Source organism: Oryctolagus cuniculus, chromosome 4 (genome assembly GCF_964237555.1).
Source record: "Oryctolagus cuniculus chromosome 4, mOryCun1.1, whole genome shotgun sequence".
Taxonomy (NCBI): Eukaryota; Metazoa; Chordata; class Mammalia; order Lagomorpha; family Leporidae; genus Oryctolagus; species Oryctolagus cuniculus.
This window is the reverse complement of record NC_091435.1, coordinates 40,435,284-40,457,150: the sequence shown is the minus strand read 5'-3', so window position 1 is coordinate 40,457,150 and position 21,867 is coordinate 40,435,284.

Below are 21,867 nucleotides of genomic sequence, written 5' to 3'. Positions count from 1 at the left end.
ATTTGATTATTTGCATCATTATTTAGTATTGCAGAGAAATGAAAAATATGTACATCTGATATTTCAGAAATTAAACTAATTCTTAAAAATTTTTAAAAATTATATTTACATAACATGAATCAATACCTACCTAAAGATTATCTGATTTTATAAGGGCCATTAATAAAGGATAAATGTAGTTCTAATATCAACATATGATGAAACTGATCATGTGTTTAATTCTGAACATTAAGGTAAATCAAAATGTAAGTGTCTGGTGAGCCATCTGAAACATGCTACACATGAGTAGAGAATGTTCTAGCATTTTTCCCTTTGATGTAGGAGGTCACCCAATATGCTTTGCCTATTTCTTCTAAGTTATTTCACTGGAAATGTTTGCAGAGTAAACAAATATTTGCTTCTCAGAAGTCATTGAGTATGTCACAGCATTACTTGGAGTATTTCATATATTCACTTTGTTCATGTTCAAATTGTATTGACATTGGCAACAGCATATTCTGGAATATCATGAACTTCAACAACTGCTGACTCAGCTCTACTTAAAAACAGTGATTTCTAGCAAAGATTATTATTTATTGCTATTAAAATGGGTTTTGGTGGTCTTACTTTAATTCATCTTTTCATATAAGTGATGTGGTAGATTGTAGAAACTATTCACATGAGTAAGTTAATTTCTATGCCAGATTAAAATATCCCAGATATAGTGTATATTCATAGGAATATTCTAATTTCCTCTTTGGTATATCAACATATGAAAAGAAATATGTTACTACTTCACCCATTTTCTTGCTTGTGTACCAGAATTTTACATATGTGATACTATAGTTATGCTATCAGAAGGACCTTCTTTAAAGAACAACTCTAGGGGACAACGTGTGGTGCAACAGATTAAACCATGGCCTCTGATACCAGTATTCTATCTCAGAACATAAGTTTGATTCCCTACTGATCCAGCTGAGTCACTTCTGATCCAGCTCCCTTGGAATACACTCAGGAAATCAGCAAAAGATGGTCCAAGCGTGTGGGTTCCTGCCACCCACATCGGAGACATGGGTGAAGTTCTGGACTCCTGACCTAACCATGGCTCAGCACTGGCTGTTGTAGCCATTTGGAGAGTGAGCCAGCAAATGGAAGAATGCTCTCTGTCTCTGTCTCTCTCTTCCTCTCTCCCTGTCAATTTTTCTTCAAATAAATAGATAAATGAATAAGTAAACAAGTAAATCCATCTTACAAAGTAATGACTCCAGTTACAGGGCTTCCAGAAAGCTAATCATTATTGATTATCCATCAAATTCTTTAATTTTGTACTAATTGGAATTTAGTGCATCTTCTGCAGTTGTGCTGTTTTTTCTTTTTTTGCCAGAGTATTATTATTATTCTCAGAGCATTGGTATAGTTGCCTTTCCAGTTCATGTAAGTTGTACAAGTAGAGCACAACTGGTTTGTTAGCTTCATGAGAAAAATAGTCAGGCCTTCCTAATTTTATAACATTGCCTAATGTAGTATTTAAAACAGTAACTAGCATATAATTGAGGGTAATTCAATGTTGATTAGATGATTGATTTGTATTTAATTTGACAAATCTTCCAACATCTTTTTGTCTCATTTATATTGACATTTTAGGTACTTCTTTGGCATATATTCTCATCTGGAAATGAGAACTTAGAGATTTACATATAAATCTAATTTGATGTTTTTTTATAGAGAAAGATCTTGTTTTATTTACCTTTATATTTATATAAGACTCTAGAAATGATCAGTGTAATTTATTGGTATTTAAAATATGATTCTGTATCCTTTCCAATGTTGTGTTATAGCCATATTTATAAGTTTATAAATAGGTCTGTCACTAAGTTTATTCACAGATTTTTCATCTTTTATATTTTCCTTAAGATAAAATTATTTATGTTGGCCAATAATCAATAAAAATGTTTAAAAAAAAACTTGCAAACTTGAGGAGCCTTATCTAGATTCTGAAATCCAGAGAAGTTCAACAATTTTCCATATACTGCTTCAATGATTTTAAATGACAAATGATAAAGGAACCCATCTACACATAACTGATAAAAGATTGGATATATGAATCTAGTATATTTAACATTTTCTGTCTCTTTGCTCAAGAATGCAGAAATTTTCTTTTTTTCATTTTTAATTAACTTTATACACAGAAGACCAACTCTATACTAAGTAAAGATTTTAATAATTTACACACACATGCACAAAAAAAATTGAGAACAAGTTTTACAATTAATTCTCATAGTACAACTCATTGAGGATGGAAGTCCTGCATGGGAAGTAAGTGCACAGTGAATCCTGCTGTTAATTTAACAAGTAACACTCTTATGTATGACATCGTGATCACCCAAGACCCTTGACATGAGCTGCCAGGGCTCTAGAAATCTTTTGAATTCACAATCATTGTCAGTATTTAGATAAGGCCTAAGCAAACTGGAAGTTCTCTCTTTCCTTCAGAAAAAAGTACATCCTTCCTTGATGGCCACTTCTTTCCACTGGGATCTCTCTTCATGTAGGATGCTTCATGTAGGGCAGTTTTTGCCTCAGTGTCTTGGCTTTCCATGCCTTAAATAGGCTTTTCAGCCAGACCAGTTGCCTTAAGGGCTGATTCTGAGGTCAGAGTGCTGTTTAAAGCAGTTGTCATTCTCTGAGTCTGCTATGTGGACTGCTTCCCATGTTGGAACATTCTCTCCTTTTTAATTCTATTATTATTACCAGACATTTGATTTTATTTATATGGTCCCTTTAACAATTAATCCTACCTATAAGATCACTTTAACACTTAATATGGACACTTAAGATGGCATTTTTACCACCTAGCTTAATGGGATTAGGGTCCCATGGCAAGTTTTTAAACTGTAACCTTAGAAGTAAGTCTGTAGGAATGTATGCAGAATTATACAGCTTTACAGTTACAAACTTCCTCCTCCCTCTCTTATTCCCACTCTTATTTTTTTTTTTTTACAGGCAGAGTGGACAGTGAGAGAGAAAGAGACAGAGAGAAAGGTCTTCCTCTTACCGTTGGTTCACCCTCCAATGGCTGTCGCTGCCAGCGCACTGCAGCTGGCACACCGCGCTGATCATAAGGCAGGAGCCAGGTGCTCCTCCCGGTCTCCCATGCGGGTGCAGGGCCCAAGGACCTGGGCCATCCTCCACTGCACTCCCAAGCCACAGCAGAGAGCTGGCCTGGAAGAGGGGCAACCAGGACAGAATCCGGCGCCCCGACCGGGAATAGAACCCTGCGTGCTGACGCTGCAGGTGGAGGATTAGCCTATTGAGCCACGGTGCTGGCCCTCACTCTTATTTTTTACTGAGGTCTATTTTGATTTTATACACATATGATTAACTCTATGTTAAATAAAGAGTTCCACAAATAATATGAAGAACAGAAAAAAAAAAAAAACTGTTCCTCAATATTAAAAATCACTGCTTCTTAAAGTGTCAACTTCACTTCTCCATATTTTCTTTTAGGTGCTCTATTGTATATCTTCCTGGCTTAATTTAGTTTATATGTGTCCAGGAATCTATCCATTACTTTTAGTTTCCCCAGTTTGCTGGCATACAGCTTTTTGTAGTAATTCCTGATGATTCATTTTATTTCTGTGTTATCTGTTGCTACATTTCCTTTCTAATCTCTAATTTTATTGATTTGGGTCTTCTCTCTCCATTTTTTGGTTAGTTGGCTCAACGGTTTGTCAGTTTTCAAAAAAACAGATCTTCATTTTGCTGATCTTTTGTATTTTTATGGTTTCAATTTTGTTGATGGCTTTTCTAATTTTAATTATTTCTTTTTTCCTACTAGATTTGAGTTGGTTTGCTGTTGTTTTACTAGATCCTTGAGACGTAATGATAGCTCATTTATTTGATGCATTTTCAATTTCTTGATGTGGGCACTAATTGCTATAAACTTTTCTCTTAACACTGCTTTTGCTGTATCCCATAAGTTTTGATATGTTCTATTGTCATCTTCATTAGTTTCCAGAAATGTTTTTGATTTCTTCTACAACCCACTGTTCATTCAGGAGCATGTTGTTCAGTGCTTTCATATGTTCTGGAGATTCCTGAGATGCTTCATACCATTGTGGTCAAGAAGATGCATGGTATGATTTTGATTTTTTTGAATTTGCTGAGACTTGCTTTATGCCTTAGCATGTGGTCAATCCTAGAGAAAGTTTCGTGTACTGCTGAGAATGTGTATTTTACAACTGTTGGATGAAAAGTTATGTAGATATCTACTGTTTTATTCCCCAGTTGGCCGCAACAGCCAGAGCTGCACCAATCCAAAGCCAGGAGCCAGGAGCTTCTTTTGAGTTTCCTACACAGGTGTAATGGCCAAAGGACTTGGGCTATCTTCCCCTGCTTTCCCAGGCCAAAGCAGAGATCTGGATAGGAAGTAGAGAAGCTGAGACTTGAACCGTAGCCCATATGGGATGCCAGCACTGCAGGTGGTGTCTTTACTGGCTACACAACAGCACCAGCCCCAACACTTTATCTTTTTAAAGCATTTTACTTTATTTTTATTTATAGGCAGAGTTACAGGAGAAAAAGAGAAGAGAGAGAAAGACTCTTTCATCCCCTGATTCACTACACAAATGACCACAATGGTGGGGGATGGTGCAGGCCAAAGCCAAGAGCCACGAGCTTCTTCTGGGTCTCCCACATGGGTACAGGGACCCAAGCCCTTGGCACATCACTGCTGCTTTCCCAAGCATATTAGTATGGATTTGGAACAGAAGTGAGGCATCTGAGACTTGAACTGTTGCCCATATGGGATGCCAGTGCAGCAGGAAGTGGCTTAGCCTTCTAACCACTGCACATGCCACAGAAATTTGCCCGTAAGAGGGAATGTGTCAATATCTAGGCTAAAATTAATGTAAAATCTCATTTAGACTATCATTTTGTGTCATTACTTCACAAACATTTTTTTTTTCAGAATCATGTACATGAATTTCCACCAATAATGTACAACATCTAACTTGTGATCCCAATTCCATTCATCTTCAATGATGAAAGTTTGGTTTTCAGTACACTCAGCATTCACACATGGTTCCATGAGGAACAAATGAGACAGTGGATGGGAGTTCCTTGAAAGCTGCTAAGTGATAACAGAACATTGAACTATATATAACATTACTTCATCTTCCCTAATGTAAAGTTATCAATGACTTGAAATTTCTAGTAGAATCTAAAACTTCTTCATTATACTTATCTTCATTGCTATTTTATTAGCATTTAATTGTTCCACTTATTGGCATATCTCTCTTCATTTTGTGTAAAAATATTCATTTGGTTTAAAAATATTCTAGACCATTTTAAAATTCTATTAGATTTTTTTATTATCTTTCTTCTCATCATTAATCATTAATGTTCATAGTCTAATTAACATAATTTCATGTAATTACAGGTGTAGAACTGACACATTATTCCCAATTTACTTAACTCAAAACATATCAAAGAAAATCCTAAAATAATGTCATATCTCAATTTAACTATAGATTATAAGAAAATCTGCACACTTAAGATATAATATATTGAAATATGCAAAAGTAAATATGGAATAACTTTCCTAAAATAGTGATGAGTCAGTTTTATATAAAGCATATAAATGTGAAAAAAATTTTTCTAGTAATCAAAAACATCTATTTTTTACAAAATATTTTTTAGCATTTTGTCTATCTGTTAAAATTTCAAAATATAAGTTCATGATAGGAATGGTTTAGTGGAACCTACTATAATTATTTTCAAGCTATGATATTTAGGATAAAGTAAACAGAGGTGTCCTATGGTAATCAATTCTCAAACCAGTATCTTGCAGACTATTAAAAGAAAAACAAAAGATACAAATATGGTAGAGACTGAAAAAAAGAAAATCAAAGATGATTTGCTGATTTCATTTTAGGGTAACAATACTTATTTTGAATTAATAGACTGAATACACTTCACTAGTTTTTAAAAGTTTTCTCTTTTAAACAGTCCTTCATCCCAAACATAAACAATATCCTAAGTAACTTAATTATAAAATGTCACAACTTAAGAGCAAGCATTCACAAAGCACCATTATGATATTTCAATAGCACTGAGACCTACTCAGGTTAACCTGCCAACTATGTCCTATTTGCAAGTAAAATTTGCCCTCCTTCCTAATCAACTGCTCTAGAGCTTATTATTTTCCATCTATTTAATGCTATCTGCCAGGCCTCCCAAATGTTTTAGTCCTTATTTTAGGACCATCTCAGACTCATTAGCCTTTTGCATGACAGTGCCAATGTGACTGTCTGACAGCCTGAAACTTGGAATTGTTACACCACTAAGTCAAGATCTTTCCAGGCAAATCTATTTCTTTAAATAATATGAACATTTATTTAAATAATAATAATTTATGCAGCAAAGCAGCAAAGTCAAATATTGTGAGTATGACAGATATGCCATGATATTATATTTTCAAATGAACTCAAATCAAACATTTGTTGTTCAGATTCTGAAGCCATATGACTTCTTATAATTTTCATAACTGGTTTTATTTTGCAGTAAACTGTTATCTTTGATTATATTTAGTTGAATTTGAAATCATATTTTAGATATTTACCAAATACATTCAACTAGCTGAAATTATATATGGTTCAAACAAGTTCATGGAAAAGGGAAATGAGGTATATTTATTTTGGTGCAATCTTTTTTAATTCCAAAAATGAATTTTCATAATATGCATTGTTCAAGAATTTTTACAAGCCTTTCATTCAGCAGGTACTGTTAACATGGCAACATTTTCTTTTACATTTATAGACAAATTCTAAGTTCAAAATATCAAAATTAGCTGTCCTGTTAAGCAACTAATTTACATTACTAAGAGGATCAAAATGTACTCATTAATGATTTAAGCTAAAAGGTACTAGATGAGGCCGTCCCTGTGATGTAGCAGGTAAAGCTGCCACCTGCAGTCTGGGCATCCCATATGGGCACTGGTTCCACTCCCGGCTGCTCCACTTCCAATCCAGCTCTCTGCTATGGCCTGGGATAGCAGTAGAAGATGGCTCAAGTCCTTGGGCCCCTGCACCCATGTGGGAGACCCAGAAGAAGCTCCTGGCTGTTGTGGCCATATGGGGAGTGAACCAGCAGATGGAAGACCTCTCTCTCTGCTTCTCCTCTCTCTCTTTGTAATTCTGACTTTCAAATAAATAAATAAATCTTTTAGAAAAAAAGATATTAGACTAGTAAATTAGAAAAAAAGACAATCTTCTCTTTCCAATTGCTAAAGTGTATAAACTGACAAAATAGTTAAATTTTTTAATATTGTTCCACATCTGTAGAAAATACTTCTGAGCTTGGGTCAGTTAGATTAACATACTATGATTTTTTAAAAGATTTATTCATTTATTTGTGGGGCAGAGTTACAGAGAGAGAGAGAGAGAGAGATGGAGAAAGAGAGAGAGGTTTTCCATCCCCTGGTTCACTCTACAAATGGTCTCAATGGCCGGAGCTGGGCCAATCCAATACCAGGAGTCTGGATTTTCTTCCAGGTCTCCCACATGAGTGCAGGGGCCCAAACACTTGGGCCATCTTTTTCTGCTTTCCCAAACTGTTAACAGAGAGCTAGATTGGAACTGGAATAGCCAGGACTCAAGCCAGCATCTATATGAGATGCTAGCACCACAAGTGGCGACTTAACCTACTATGCCACAGTGCCAGCTCTTACCATGATGTTATAGACAGCACTGGAATTCAGCTTGGGTTGGTACTGATGGTATGGATATGGTTTTGTTGTGACTCCCAATAGATTGTAAGTTGGAAGGTTGACACAAGTGAGGGGATAGGGGAAGTAATGGTGCCTTTACGGGGTTTGGCCTAGTGAAACTTCCTTAGGTCATTAGAGAAGTGGCCCAAAGAAAGGATTAATGTAGCTTTCATGAGATCCATGAGTTCTCGCAAGATCCTTGAGCACTGCTGTGAGTGTTGTCACGACAGTACACTGGGCCACTGGATCATTCTCTAGCTTCTAGTTTTGCGACAGGATCTATGATTCCACATGTGTTCCAATTGCTCAGATTCTTTGTCTCAAGTCCATGAAGAATAAGAAGCATAACCAATGGTGCTGGCATCGTGGCACAGCGGGTAAAGCCTCCACCTGCAGTGCCAGCATCTCATATGGGCACCGGTTCTAGTCACGGCTGCTCCTCTTCCTATCCAGCTCTCTGCTATGTCCTGGGAAAGCAGTGGAGGAGAGCCCAAGTCCTTGGGGCCCCTGTACCCACCTGGGAGACCCGGAGGAAGCTCCTGGCTCCTGGCTTCAGATCTGCACATCTCCGGCCATTGCGGCCAATTGGGGAGTGAACCAGCAGATGGAAGACTCTCTCTCTCTCTGTCTCTCCTTCTCTATGTAACTCTGACTCTCATATGAATAAATAAATCTTTTTTTTTAAAAAAAAAAAAAAAGACGCATAGCCAAAGAAGTATATGTAAAGCAGAAGTTTAATTTTAAAAAGCAGAGAAAGCAAAACTGAAAGAAAAAGAAAATCTCTCAGCAGCACTGAGACAGGTCCCTGAAGAAGAAACCATTGAGGTCTGATTGTCTAGTGATTGTTATTAGCTGTAAAAGGGGAAGTTCTCATGATTGATCCAGGAGAGGCGTTGAGAAGTGACATCTTTGGTTAATTAGTGAAAGCTAAAACTTCTATCAAGACTCAATAAAGACAGCAGAAAATACATGAAACCTTACCTAAAATGCATAAAATTCTCATTGTTAACGTCAGTTTCAACAACACAGAAAAATCTTGTTTAAAAGAACCAGCAAGACTTCAACACCCTTCACAGAAGCTAGTTTCTTGACTTTTCTCAGGGCTTCTGAATCTCATCCCCAGATGGTGGGGAAAGACTTATCTTCTAGAAGGGAATCTATCAATCCCCCCTCTGAAGAGATAACCCTACTATCAGGGAAAAGAGACAATGATAATATAGAAATCTTTGAGCTGGGTAGGGGAGAACATTGGAGGCAAGAATCAGGGTTCTCCTCTAGAGGACTGTCTAGAGAACTCTAGTAGAAGGCTTGCATTTGTGGTTCCGTCTGCAAGATCATATGGAATTTGATAGCCTCTAGACAAGAAGAACAAAGGTGTACAAGAAGGCCCAAACACAAGCAGTGTTACAAAATTGCCAAGAGGGGCTAGAAAATGATAAGTCCTAAAGAGGACAAGAGGGACTGCATCCACCTAGAACATGAGCCTGCCTGTTCTCTTAAGCTATCTATAGGCCCGATAATGTCTTTAGAATCTGAAGATTTTCTTCTGCCTGGTAGCCGTTATTATTAAAAGGCAATTTTCTGTTAATGAGAGATTTATTTTTGATGCTAGCAATTCTGCCAAATTATAGGTGTATAAAATATTGTCCCAGGGTCAATTGAATAGCTTCAGGGATTATCAGGGTGATAACTACGACCAGTGAAAGGCAGCATTGCCACATTTTGGCCACCAAGTCAAGTCCTTTGCTAAGATATCCTACAGTCTGCTTAACTAGCCCCTTAATATTGCTCAATATCCCTGAAGCTATCTTCTGTTACTTATCAGGAGGCTTAAAGCCATGCTTCCAGTATGACCTGTTTGAGAGGATAAAGACCTGTTGGGCCTCTGGGCTCCTTGTCAAAATATGGGTCCCTGGTGTCTGGGTATCTTTTATCAGTCAGTGCAAAGGATGGGCTATTTACCCTATCTGGGGTTTCAAAGTTGAGAAAAATCTAGCATTTGGAGGAAGCCTCTAAGCTGTTTCATGATTTTAGGAAGTGGAAAGTAACTATGGAATTAATTTTTCTTCCCATAGTGCCTGAGTTCCTGCAGACAAGATTAAACCTAATAGTTTATCTTCAGTATGATCAGCTAGGCATGTGTGAAAAACAATGTATCCCAGTTACATCTTAGTGATTGATAGAAATATCTAAGGCTTTCTTGAGATGCCTTTCATGGAAATACTAAGGGCTGAGAAGAGAGCTGTATTTGAGAGAAGGACAGAAAAGGTAGCTCCAATATCCAGTAGGAAGTCAACTTTCTTCTCTTTGAAGATTAGGACCTGGGGCTTCTGAGTGCTTATAGTTTAGGCCTCTTCAATCCTGTTGGGTAATCTGAGAAAGGGACACAACTCAGAGGCCTTGGTCTAAATGGACAGCCAATGAGCTGGTCTCCTACAAACCTTTCAGGACACAAGCAATGAAATGCTTTTGCTTCCATTTATCTGCAGTTCATCTGCTGTCTATTGAAGATGAGGAATGAGCCTGCTTTCCTACACAATATATCTATTACTTTCTCATCTGGTAATGGTGAAAATATCAGATAAAATCCATCCCCAAAAGTTTCTGCAACATAGAGAGCAGCTTGGTTTTTGGTCTCAGTTACAGTGTGATTTAGGAGTAATATTATATGCTTCCAGGTGAGGTCATAGACCTGGAAGTAATTCTGGAGGGCCTTAAAACATATGTCAGTGTCATTTGAAGATCTTCATAAGCTTCCCTTTATCTAAGAACCTGCAAGGAAAAGTTGACTTGGACATGTGTAGGATGACTCAACCCTCCAGGAACCTCCTAAAAGAGTAAAAAAAGAAGTGGGAGGTCCCCCTTCTTGCTATCAGGTAGTCTGAATTTTGGGAGGGGAGCAAGAGAGTATAGTAATGGTAGACAGAGGAATCAGTGTACTGTGTGCTTCTTCAGAGTACATCACTACCTAGGGTCTCATTTGTACCTGCTGCTAAAAGGGCTGTTCTATGTTACAGAGTTGACAAAGGTCTGGCTTATTTCACAGGCAGAAGATATTTGGATGTAAGTTATCCCAGACCATATCCCTACTCTGTGAAGAGGTCTAGTTGGAGATGGTCTTATAGCTCATACTTCCCTATGGAGGTCAAGTGTCCCCATCCTCCAGTTCAAGGTGAATAAAATGTCCATACTTTCTTCCCAGTTTGGGGTTAAAGGAATCCCAGGGACTAGTGATGCACTCCGAAGAAGCACATCTCCAAAACGGTTTATTACCGATCTGAAAAAAAGAGGACAAGAGACAAAGCCATGCCTAAGTTTCTGCTTCAACCCACTTGAGACATCCCTCAAGTTCCTGGGCTATAGGAACACAGGGTCCTGGAACCTACAGAAGAGAGAAACCAGAGAACAGGAATAGGAACTCTTACCTGCACTTTTACTTCTGCCCTCGATTCCTTGGGATCCTTGAACTCATAGATCATGGGCACATGTGTGACTCATGATCATGATCAAGGAACATTAACCTTATAGAAGTAGTCATTAACAGCAGTCATCCTTTCCTGCACCTAACTTGACTCTCACTTCAGCTTCTCTGTTTTTCCTCCTGATCTTGGCATAACTAGCTACTTAAAGACACCCTTGCCCATGTCTAGCCAACATGCTTATATTTGAATGTGGCTTTCCTGGAGGAGATGACAGATGATATTCCTCAGGATTATATTTTGTAGGTCAGGCTTAAATCTCTTACACTGTATCCCTTGGTGTAATTGCTCAATAAATCTGTTGGTCCCTAATTTCTCATCCTCTTCATAGACTCAAACTCCCTTTTGTATTTATTATTTTTTTCTGTGACTGACATGACTGCCAAGACTACTGGCTTGAGCAGAACAAAAATGACATTTACCATTTGGTTTTAACTCTTTAGCCAGGAAAGTCCATGCAGTCAGAATGATGTGTGCAAGCACTTATGTCATGCCTACCAAGACATTCCCTGTTCTATTGTGGGTGCTGTGCCCCTGGATACAGACTCTTCATGGGTATATTGCTGTAACACCTATACTGACAGCAATATCCCCTGTCCCTGGGAGTTTTAACCCTTAGTGCAAGGATGCATTAGGCAGGTGAGGATTGTGAGCCATGATGGGAATGCAGGGTGTTAGATACTCAGCTTCGTGTCTCAGTGCTGATTGGGCTCTAATTGGATGCTGAGAGTTGGGGAGAGAGTATATGTTCCCACTGCTTCCCCTCATGACACAACTGACGTAGCAGACAGGACAACTAATCTCCTATGAAGTGATGGGTGATGGGACTGCCCTGAAACCAGGTGTCATTAACCTCAGCGTGTGTATAAAATATATAAATATGTATATTTACATATAGATATTATATTATGTATAAATATAAACACACCATAAGTTTGGCCTCATTTTAAATTAACTCAAACAGTTATTATCTTTCCCAGTCGAGAACCATATCTTTTGAGAGTTCTGGGTATCCAACTGGAAGCCTCAAGGATGAAAGATGTAATTTAGAGCTTTAAATCAAAGGAATTGTCAGAGATTTATGCCTTTTAATTCCTGGGCTGTAGGTGAATACTGTCCTGGGCCCTATAGCAGGAAGTGGTCAGAAAAGAGTAGGCAATTCTACCTGTGTTTCCACTGCTGCCTTTGATTCCCTGGGATCCTGGACTGATAGATCAGGGGTGTGTGTGAAAGCTGGCACTCATGAGCAAGCACAGTTATGTCAACAGGAGGTGTCACCCTTACTCACACTTTTACTTTCCCTTCTGTCTGGATCTCACTTTCTGATAGATATTCTGACCTGACAACACCTGGCTATTTAACGTTTAGCTATCCTGTGCCTTTGTCAGTCCGTTTTTAAGAAGCTGATTTGCTGACTAAGCCCTCTAGCTAGAGCTTCTGGACTCTAAATTCTATTTACTGTTCTTTTTGTTCTCCTTGGGAAGACATAGCTGTGCAGTCAGAATGATCTGCATACCTCTCACAATGGTTGTTGGGTAACTCCTTTCCTGATGTGAGTGTTGCCAGGGGTAAAGATTTTCCCCATGAGTTCATCACTCAGATCCCTATGCAGAAAGTGACAGCCCCCAATCCCAGAGGGGTTAACCTTTAGTGCCAGGATACAGCAGTTGTGGGAGGATTGTGATCAATGAGAGTACAACAGGGGAAGGCAGCCAGCTCCCCGATCCAGTGCCAACCCAGTCACAGTCAAACACTGGGCATGAGAGAGACAGCATACATTCCTGCTCCCCATCATCACATAACTAACATAGCTTGGAGGACGAGCTCTGTCTGGTATAAAGCCATGGAAGGTGACTCCACTCTGGAATTACATCCCATTGACCCTGGTACACAAAGCACCGGATCTCTATATAAGCACAACATAACTTTGGCATCATTTTATAACATGACAATATTTTTTTAAATGGCCTCAAGCAGTCATTATCTCTCCCAATGAAGAGATTTATCTTTTGAGAGTTCCAGGAATCCAATTTGAAGCCTCAAGGCCAAAAGACTCAGTTTAGACCTTTAAGTCTAAAGAATTGTCAGAGGTTTAAGCCATTTGCTCAAAGCAAAAAGAGTAATCGTCCATTTAATCTGAGCATTTTATAACCAAAGCTGTTGGCAAAATCTAATCATATTTATGATACTCACTTAGAGAATTAGAAATAGGCAGGTAAAGATAACTGATTCTTTTAATGATTTATTTATTTATTTGAAAGGAAGGGCAACAATGAGGGAGAAGAGAGAGAGAGATCCATCTTTCATAAACTCCATCCTGGAGTTCCCTGTGGAGCTGAATCAGAAGCAGAGCAACTGGGATTGAACCCGTGCACTGATCTGAGATGCTGACATTGCAAGCATCTGCTTAACCCTCTGTGCCATGACAGGCCTGTTAACCCCTGTATGACTCGGTTCTCCCAAGCAATAGGCAACCAGATAATCCTGTTGTCAAAGGCTAAATAAAAATGTAAACAAAAATGTAAAAAATGTAAACAAAATGTAAACTGCAGAGAAGTGAGAAAAAATTCTATCAAGTTAAAAAGGGTTAGTGGACAGCTGAGATGCAGTACCAGTTCAGCTGGCTATGGCCAGAAGCATCCACTCCTCCTTCTTCACATTTGAGACTGAGTGCGGAGCAGCAGGAAGGAAACAGAATGAGGAGTGCAGATTTTAGTCTCACACCCTAATGGGCAGTTTGATTCAATCACAGACACTTCAGGTAAAACCAGGAACCCACCGCACCAGAAGCCTTCAAGTACTCCAAGAACTTTCTCCAGACCCAAGCATTGGACAAATATCTGTGAAAGAAAATTGAGGCAGAACAAGACCAACATTCCCTGTGCCAGGAGACAGATGGGAAATAAAGCAGATCTACCACAGTAAGCCTGGCCTCTGAGTCTTTACCACTGGCAACCACTTTTAACTGAGTGCATTCTTGTTTGTTTGTTTGTTTGTTTGTTTTTTTTTTTTTTTGACAGGCAGAGTTAAACGGAGAGAGAGAGAGATAGAGAGAAAGGTCTTTCTTCCGTTGGTTCACCCCCCAAAATGGCCACTGCGGCCGGCACTGTGCTGATCCAAAGCCAGGAGCCAGGTGCCTCCTCCTGGTCTCCCATGTGGGTGCAGGGCCCAAGGACTTGGGCCATCCTCCACTGCCCTCCCTGGCCACAGCAGAGAGCTGGACTGAAAAAGGAGCAACAGGGACAGAATCCGGCACCCCGACCGGGACTAGAACCCGAGGTGCCAGCGCTGCAGGCGAAGGATTAGCCTAGCGAGCCACGGCATCGGCCGCATTCTTATTTTTCTAATTGATGGATGGAGATAGATTCGTATCTATCCAGTAAAATCCTGGACCAACCCACAAGAAATGCTGCAAGTGTCTGCAATTCTAATTGCTCAGGTTCTTCACTTTGGGTCCACAAAGAATTGGGAGTGCAGACAAAAAGGTGTAAAACCAAAGGTTACTGAAAAGAATGCAGAGAATGTGAAAGCAAAAGGCATGACCTCTCAGCACTGTTGAGAGGAGTTCCTGAAGGAGAAAATTTGAGGGTTGATTGTCTAGGGATTTGTATAGGCCATAAAAAAGAAAGTTCTCATGCTTGGCCAAGGAGTGGCATTGAGAAGTGACATCTTTGGCTCATTAATTAGGTAAAAGTCTGTAATCGAGACTCAAAAAGACAACAGAAGATACATGACATTTTCTTTCAAGATGCATAAAAGTCTTGGGACTTAGGTCTGATACAACAGCACAGAAAACCTTGATTTAAAAAACATCACCTGACAAAATCCTTTACAAAAAAACAGTTGCTTAACTTTTCTCAGGTCCTCTGAGACTCATCTCCAGATGATGGGGATGGGCTCGCTGGCTCCTATCTAACAAGCTGGAGTCCATCTATCATTCCCACCATGATGTCACCATGAGCTGAAACAATAGGGCTGCCTTAAATTGTACTTCCAACCTCCTAAACTGTCAGCTAAATAACCCATTTTCTTTGTAGAGTTAGCATGCCTCAGTTTTTTGTTATAGTGCTGTAAATGTGCTTTTGCAATTGAGAAACTAAATCATTATGTTCACATCTCAGGTTAAAGTCAATTTTATGCTGCTTATTTTGGTCTGGAGGAAAGTATATTAAATGGGGGAGATAGGATTTTATATTATTTTATTTTTTAAAAATTTAATTTATTTATCTGAAAGAGTTACGTAGAGAGATACAGCCAAAGAAAGAGAGAGGTCTTTCATCCACTGGTTCACTCCCCAAATGACTACAATGGCCAGAGCTGAGCTGATTTGAAGCCAGGAGCTTGGAGCTTCTTCTGGGTCTCCCACACTGGTTCAGGGGCCCAAAGACTTGGGCCATCTTCTACTTCTTTCCCTGGCCACAGCGGAGAGCTGAATCAAAAGTGGAGTAGCCAGGACTCAAATCAGCGCCCATATGGGATGCCAGTGCTCCAGGCCACGGCTTTAACCTGCTGCACAGCAGCACCGGCCCCTATATTATATCATTAATTTAAGGAAAGAATCATAAATGTACCATTGCCTTATAATTTTGTGCTGGGATCATTAACAATTATGTAGAGATTGAGATGGAACCTATCTGAAGACACACACAGAAACTTCACAGAGGGAATTCAAATCAGATGACTTCAAAACAAAGAATTTCTCTTTTATCTCACTTTTTTTTTCTTTAAAGACTTTATTTAGTTGAAAAGGAGAGTAAGAGAGAGAAGTACAAAGAGACTTTCTATCCACTGGTTCAGTTCCCCAAATGGCCACACTGGCCTCAGTTGGGCCAGGCTAAAGATAGGAGCCAACTACATTCTTATCTCCCACAGGGATGGCAGGAACCCAAGCACTTAAGCCATCATTTGCCATCATCTGCTGCTTTCCCAGGAACAACAGCAGAAAGCTGAATCAGAAGCAGAGACGCCCAGACTGAACCGGCACTCTGCTATGGAATGCCACTGCTGCAAGATCCATGATGCTGGCGTCTCATACTGCTATTCTTAACAGACTTATTTTTGCAGCGGGCATTTGGGACAGCAGTTAAGCTGTTGATTGGGATGTCCACATCCCAGATTGAAATCCTTGGGTTTGTGTTCTATTCCCACTCCCAGTTCCAGCCTCCTGCTAAAATGTCCCCTGGGACGCAATTAACTGGGTCCCTGACCTCTGTACATGAGACCCAGATTGTGTTCCAAGATCTCAGCTTTGTCCCAGTCAAATCCTATCTGTTGCAGACATTTGAGGAGAGAACCAGCAAATGAGAGTTTCTCTCTCAATCTCTCTCCCTTTCTCTCTTTTTCTCCCTCTCCCTGTCAGCCTATGTGGTCATGTTAAAATTTTTTAAATTTTCAAACAACCTTATTTTGCACCTCTATAATTTATTATTATTAATTATTAGAAATCAAAGGGGTGCAATGAAGACTGATCTGACAACTACCATGTTTATGAACATAATTTGAATCACTTCAAACATGGGCCAAATAAAACATTTTAAGCATTATTTTGTGAATTTTTGCAATTCATTTTGTGATTTATTCAAATAAATATACCATCTAGACCAACATTTGTGTCTGCTATATGAATTGTGGATCATGAGTCACTGATACATTGGTATATGTTTTTAGTAATAGTCACTGGTTGAAACATGTCCTCAAAGAATTCATTTCAGAGGCCGGTGCTGTGGCGAAGCAGGTAAAGCTGCCAACTGCAGTACCAACATCCCATATGGGCACCTGTTCAAGTTCCGTCGGCTCCACTTCTGAACCAGCTCTCTGCTAACCTGCTTGGGAAGGCAACGGAGGATCACTCCCTTCTGGGAGACCTGGAGGAAGCTACAGGCTCCTGGCTTCGAACTGGACCAGCTCTTGCTGCTGTGGCTGTTTGGGGACTGAACCAGCAGATAGAAGACCTCTTTTTCTGTGCCTCTGCCTCTGCTTCTCTGTAACTCTCCTTTCAGATAAATACATAAATAAACCTCTAAAAAAAAAGAATTCACTTCATATGGGAAGATAAACCTACTTCAAATGGGAAACCAATGATTTTAATGATTAGGCTACAAAAATTAAAATAAAGTATAATAAATAACAAGGATGCAATGAAAAGCTATAAATTTAAGGCACCATGGTTTGCAATGTTAAAATTTCAAGAGAGGAGCTGGAGCTGTGGCATGGTAGGTTAAGCTTCCACCTGCAGTGCTGGCATCCCATATGGTGCTGGTTCATGCTCCAGGTGCTCTTCTTCTGATCCAGTTCTCTGCTTAGGGCCTGGGAAAGCAGTGGAAGACGGCCCAAGTCCTTGGGCCCCTGCAACCATGTGGGGGACCCAGAAGAAATTCCTGGATCCTGGCTTCAGACTGGCCCAACTCAGTGCCTTGTGGCCACTTGGGGAGTGAACAAGTGGATGTAAGACCTTTTCCTTTGTCTCTCTGTCGGTAACGTTTCCTCTTAGATAAACAGATAAAATATTTTTAAAAAGTTCAAGAGAATGTGCCCTAAACATCCGTTCAAATAGAGGTTCAAGATGGATGGCACATCAGTGTCACCATGTAAAACTGAAAGCGTTCTTATGATCTTCAACAGTGGAGAAGTTAAACTTTAACACATATGTTCAATTATAAGAACAGATAGAACAAGCTCAGAGTAAGAGAGTTAGGTTATGCCAAAAGTTTTTAAACAAAAAAAGTGCCAAAATTTAAATCAAAGTAGGTAAGTGGGGTATGAAAATGTGAACTTTTTCACTATATTTCCATGAGATTTGAATTTGCACACCAAATATATATGCATTATATTATGTGCATGTTCATTTCCACATATTTTATATGGTCTGCAGAGTCAACAGAAAGGTAATGAGCAAAATCCATTTTAAAGATGGATTGATACTTGAGAATCTGCTTAAAAGAAATCCAGTAAATGTCATTCAACAAACACACAGATTATACCACACTGATTGTTGTACTAATATTACTTGATAATGTACTATATTTATAATCTTTGTACTATAAAGCTGACAAAAATATCATACCCCTATCCTTAAAGATATTTTAAAGGCAATAACTCAGAAAAATTGGCTACAATATGAAATATTCTTTAAAAATAGAACTTTTGTTTACAATTCTGCAATGCCTATATTTTATTTCATTTCCTTTTTCTCCTCCCATTTCATGATATTGCTTAGCATTGTGACGTGATTTTATTTTCCTTGTGCGTCAATTATCATCACTAGCTGGGATTTTGTTATTCCTTGTCCTTTTTTCTTTTCTCTTGGTTAGCATTAGATCGTGTGACCAGGTCAAGAGGAGGGGACAAAAGACTACAGAGAAACTCGCCTTTTTGCTCCCTGCATAAGCATTATAGATAGGCTTACAGCAAGGTCAGCCTAGAGAGCTGTGACCACCTGCTTTCACACTGTGAACAAAGTCACCTTCCCAGTGTGCAGAAAACTTCTGCCACTCTTCCTTTCCTTCTCTGTGGGGAGAAACCTCTCTAGTGAGCCTTCTGAACCTGACCTTCCAGCATGACAAGACAATCTTCAGGATACCATGCTGCTTAGATGGCTAAAGCCACTGCTTCACACTGTTTGGAATTTCACCCTTTGACACACTACACTATCTTTAAAGTTGAGAAATTTACTCCGGTGTCATTGACTTTTCTTCAAATTAGCTCAAGTTATGTCTTTTGTCTTCTTTAATTTTAATGAGAACCAAAATATTTCAGACTTTAGGGACTCAATCTACTGCTTTATAAAATATACAAAATGTTGTGGAAATATTGAATTAAGAGATATTGGGAATTCTCTATGAACTTTATGAATCAATTTTGTATGGCTACAGTGAATAACATTTCCTTAGCCTTTTCTTCTTCATTTACTCTAATTATTCAAATTTTTAAAATATTGCTAAATAAAGCTGTGACCATTGAAGATGGTGTAATAATGTTTGGTTTTACACTATTGCCTAAAACAAAAAGTGATAAAATAAAACAAACCAAAGAAAACAGATAACAGAATTGTACTCAAGATGTTGGCCATCAAGTAACAAAAGGCATGGAAGAATTAAGTGTAAGAAACAAAGGCGGTAAAGTCCCATATACAATTTTTGTCTATTCATGTGTCAAAAAAGGCACCATGAGTAGGAAAATAGGCATATCCCAGGATCCTAATATTATTAAGAGAGAACAGTTAAGAATGCAGTAACTAAAATAGATCAACTTTCATGATATAGTACCAAATTGAATTTAAATAGCTACAAAAATGAAGAATTCCAGAGATCTTCAGAGAGTGTCCCTTAAATATTCAACAGAGTATTGATCAACACATTGCAGCCAATGACATTACATGAAAACATGGAGAGAACTACCCTAAAGGAATACCAGAAATTATAGCGAGAAACAAAATAATTAAATCATTTAACTATATCCCAGAAGAAAACTTGATAATATAAGTAGAAATACAAAGAATAAATAACATAAAATAAAATAAATAAATAAAAGTAAAATAATAATGTCTACAACACAATGAAAAAACACCAAAAAATAAAATAAATGTGAAAATATGGTTCCATAATACAGAGGAAAATATCAACAAAAATTAAGTCATAATTGACATAGATGATAGAATTAGAAATTAATGAAAATAAATTATTATAGCTGAATTCTACATGCTCAGAAATCAATTAGAGACATGGAAAGCATTATAGAAAAATCACATTTATAGAAGCAAAATTATTTTTGATGTGATATTACTGGGATGAAATTAATAGTAGATGACACATTGTAGAAGAAAAGATAAGCGAACTTAAAGAAATAGCAATATAAATGATTATAGATTATACACAGAGAGAAAAGAAATTCTTTTAAAAAATTGGTTATATTACCAGAACTATATAATCATAGCCTTCAAGGAAGGATATATATAAGCAATAGACAATAAATAGTTGTGAATGCAAGTAAAGTTATGAAGTCACAGTTTTAATATGCTTATTACTTTTAAAACAAAAGAGCCTTTATTTCCTTTCTTGCATAATGGCTCTGGCTAAAACTTCCAAAATTATATTGAATGGCAATGGTAAGAGTGGGCATCCCTGTCTGGTACCAGATCTCAGTGGAAATGCTTCCAACTTTTCCCCATTCAATAGGATGCTAGCCGTGGGTTTTTCATAAATTGCTTTGATTGTATTGAGGAATGTTCCTTCTATATCCAATTTGCTTAGAGTTTTTATCATGAAAGGGTGTTATATTTTATTGAATGCTTTCTCTGTATCTATTGAGATAATCATATGGTTTTTCTTCTGCAGTTTGTTAATGTGGTCTATCATATTGATTGATTTGTGAGCATTGAACCATCTCAGCATACCAGAGATAAATCCCACTTTGTATGGGTGGATGATCTTTCTGATGTGTTGTTGCATTCTATTGGCGAGAATTTTATTGAGGATTTTTGCATCTATGTTCATCAGGGATATTGGTCTGTAATTCTCTTTCAGTGCTGCATCTTTCTCTGGCTTAGGGATTAAGGTGATACTGGCTTCATAGAAAAAGTTTGAGAGGATTCCCTCTTTTTCGATTGTTCTGAATAGTTTGAGGAGAATTGGAGTCAGTTCTTCTTTAAATGTCTGGTAGAATTCAACAGTGAATCTATCCGGTCCTGGGCTTTTCTTTGTTGGGAGGGCCTTTATTACTATTTCAATTTCTGTTTCGGTTATGGGTCTGTTTAGGTTTTCTCTGTCTTCATGATTCAATTTAGGTGGGTTGTTTGTGTCCAGGAATCTATCCATTTCTGATAGATTTCCCTGTTTGCTGGCATACAAGTCCTTGTAGTAATTTCAGATAATTCTTTTTATTTCTGTGGTGTCTGTTGTGATGTTTCCTTTTTCACCTCTCTGATTTGGGTCTTTTTTAAGTTAGCTGGGCTAATGATGTGTCCATTTTGTTAATTTTTTCAAAAAAACAGCTCTTCGTTTGGCTGATCTTTGTAAATATTTTTTTTGGATTCAATCCTATTAATTTCTTCTCTGATTTTAATTATTTCTGTTATCCTACTAGGTTTGGGTCTGGTTTGCTGCAGTTTTTCTAGATACCTGAGATGCATTGAAAGCTCATTTATTTGGTGCTTTTCCAATTTCTTAATGTAGGCACCTATTGCTATAAACTTTCCTCTTAACACCACTTTTGCTGTATCCCATAAGTTTTGGTATGTTGTGCTGTTATCCTCATTTACTTCCAGAAAGTTTTTGATTTCTCTTTTGATTCCTTCTATGACCCAGTGTTCATTCAGGAGCATGTTGTTCAGTCTCCATGTGTTTGCATGTGTTCTAGGGATTCCTGAGTTGCTAATTTCCAGCATTATTCCACTGTTGTCTGAGAAGATGCATGGTATGATGTTGATTTTCTTGAATTTGCTGAGACTTGCTTTATGGCCTAGTATGTGGTCAGTCCTAGAGTAGGTTCCATATACTGCTGAGAAGAGTGTAAATTCTTTAAGTGTAGGATGAAAAGTTCTGTAGATATCTGTTAGATCTATTTGGGCTACAGTGTTGTTTAAATCTACTGTATCCTTGTTGACCTTCTGTGCGGATGATCTGTCTATTTCTGAGAGTGGAGTAT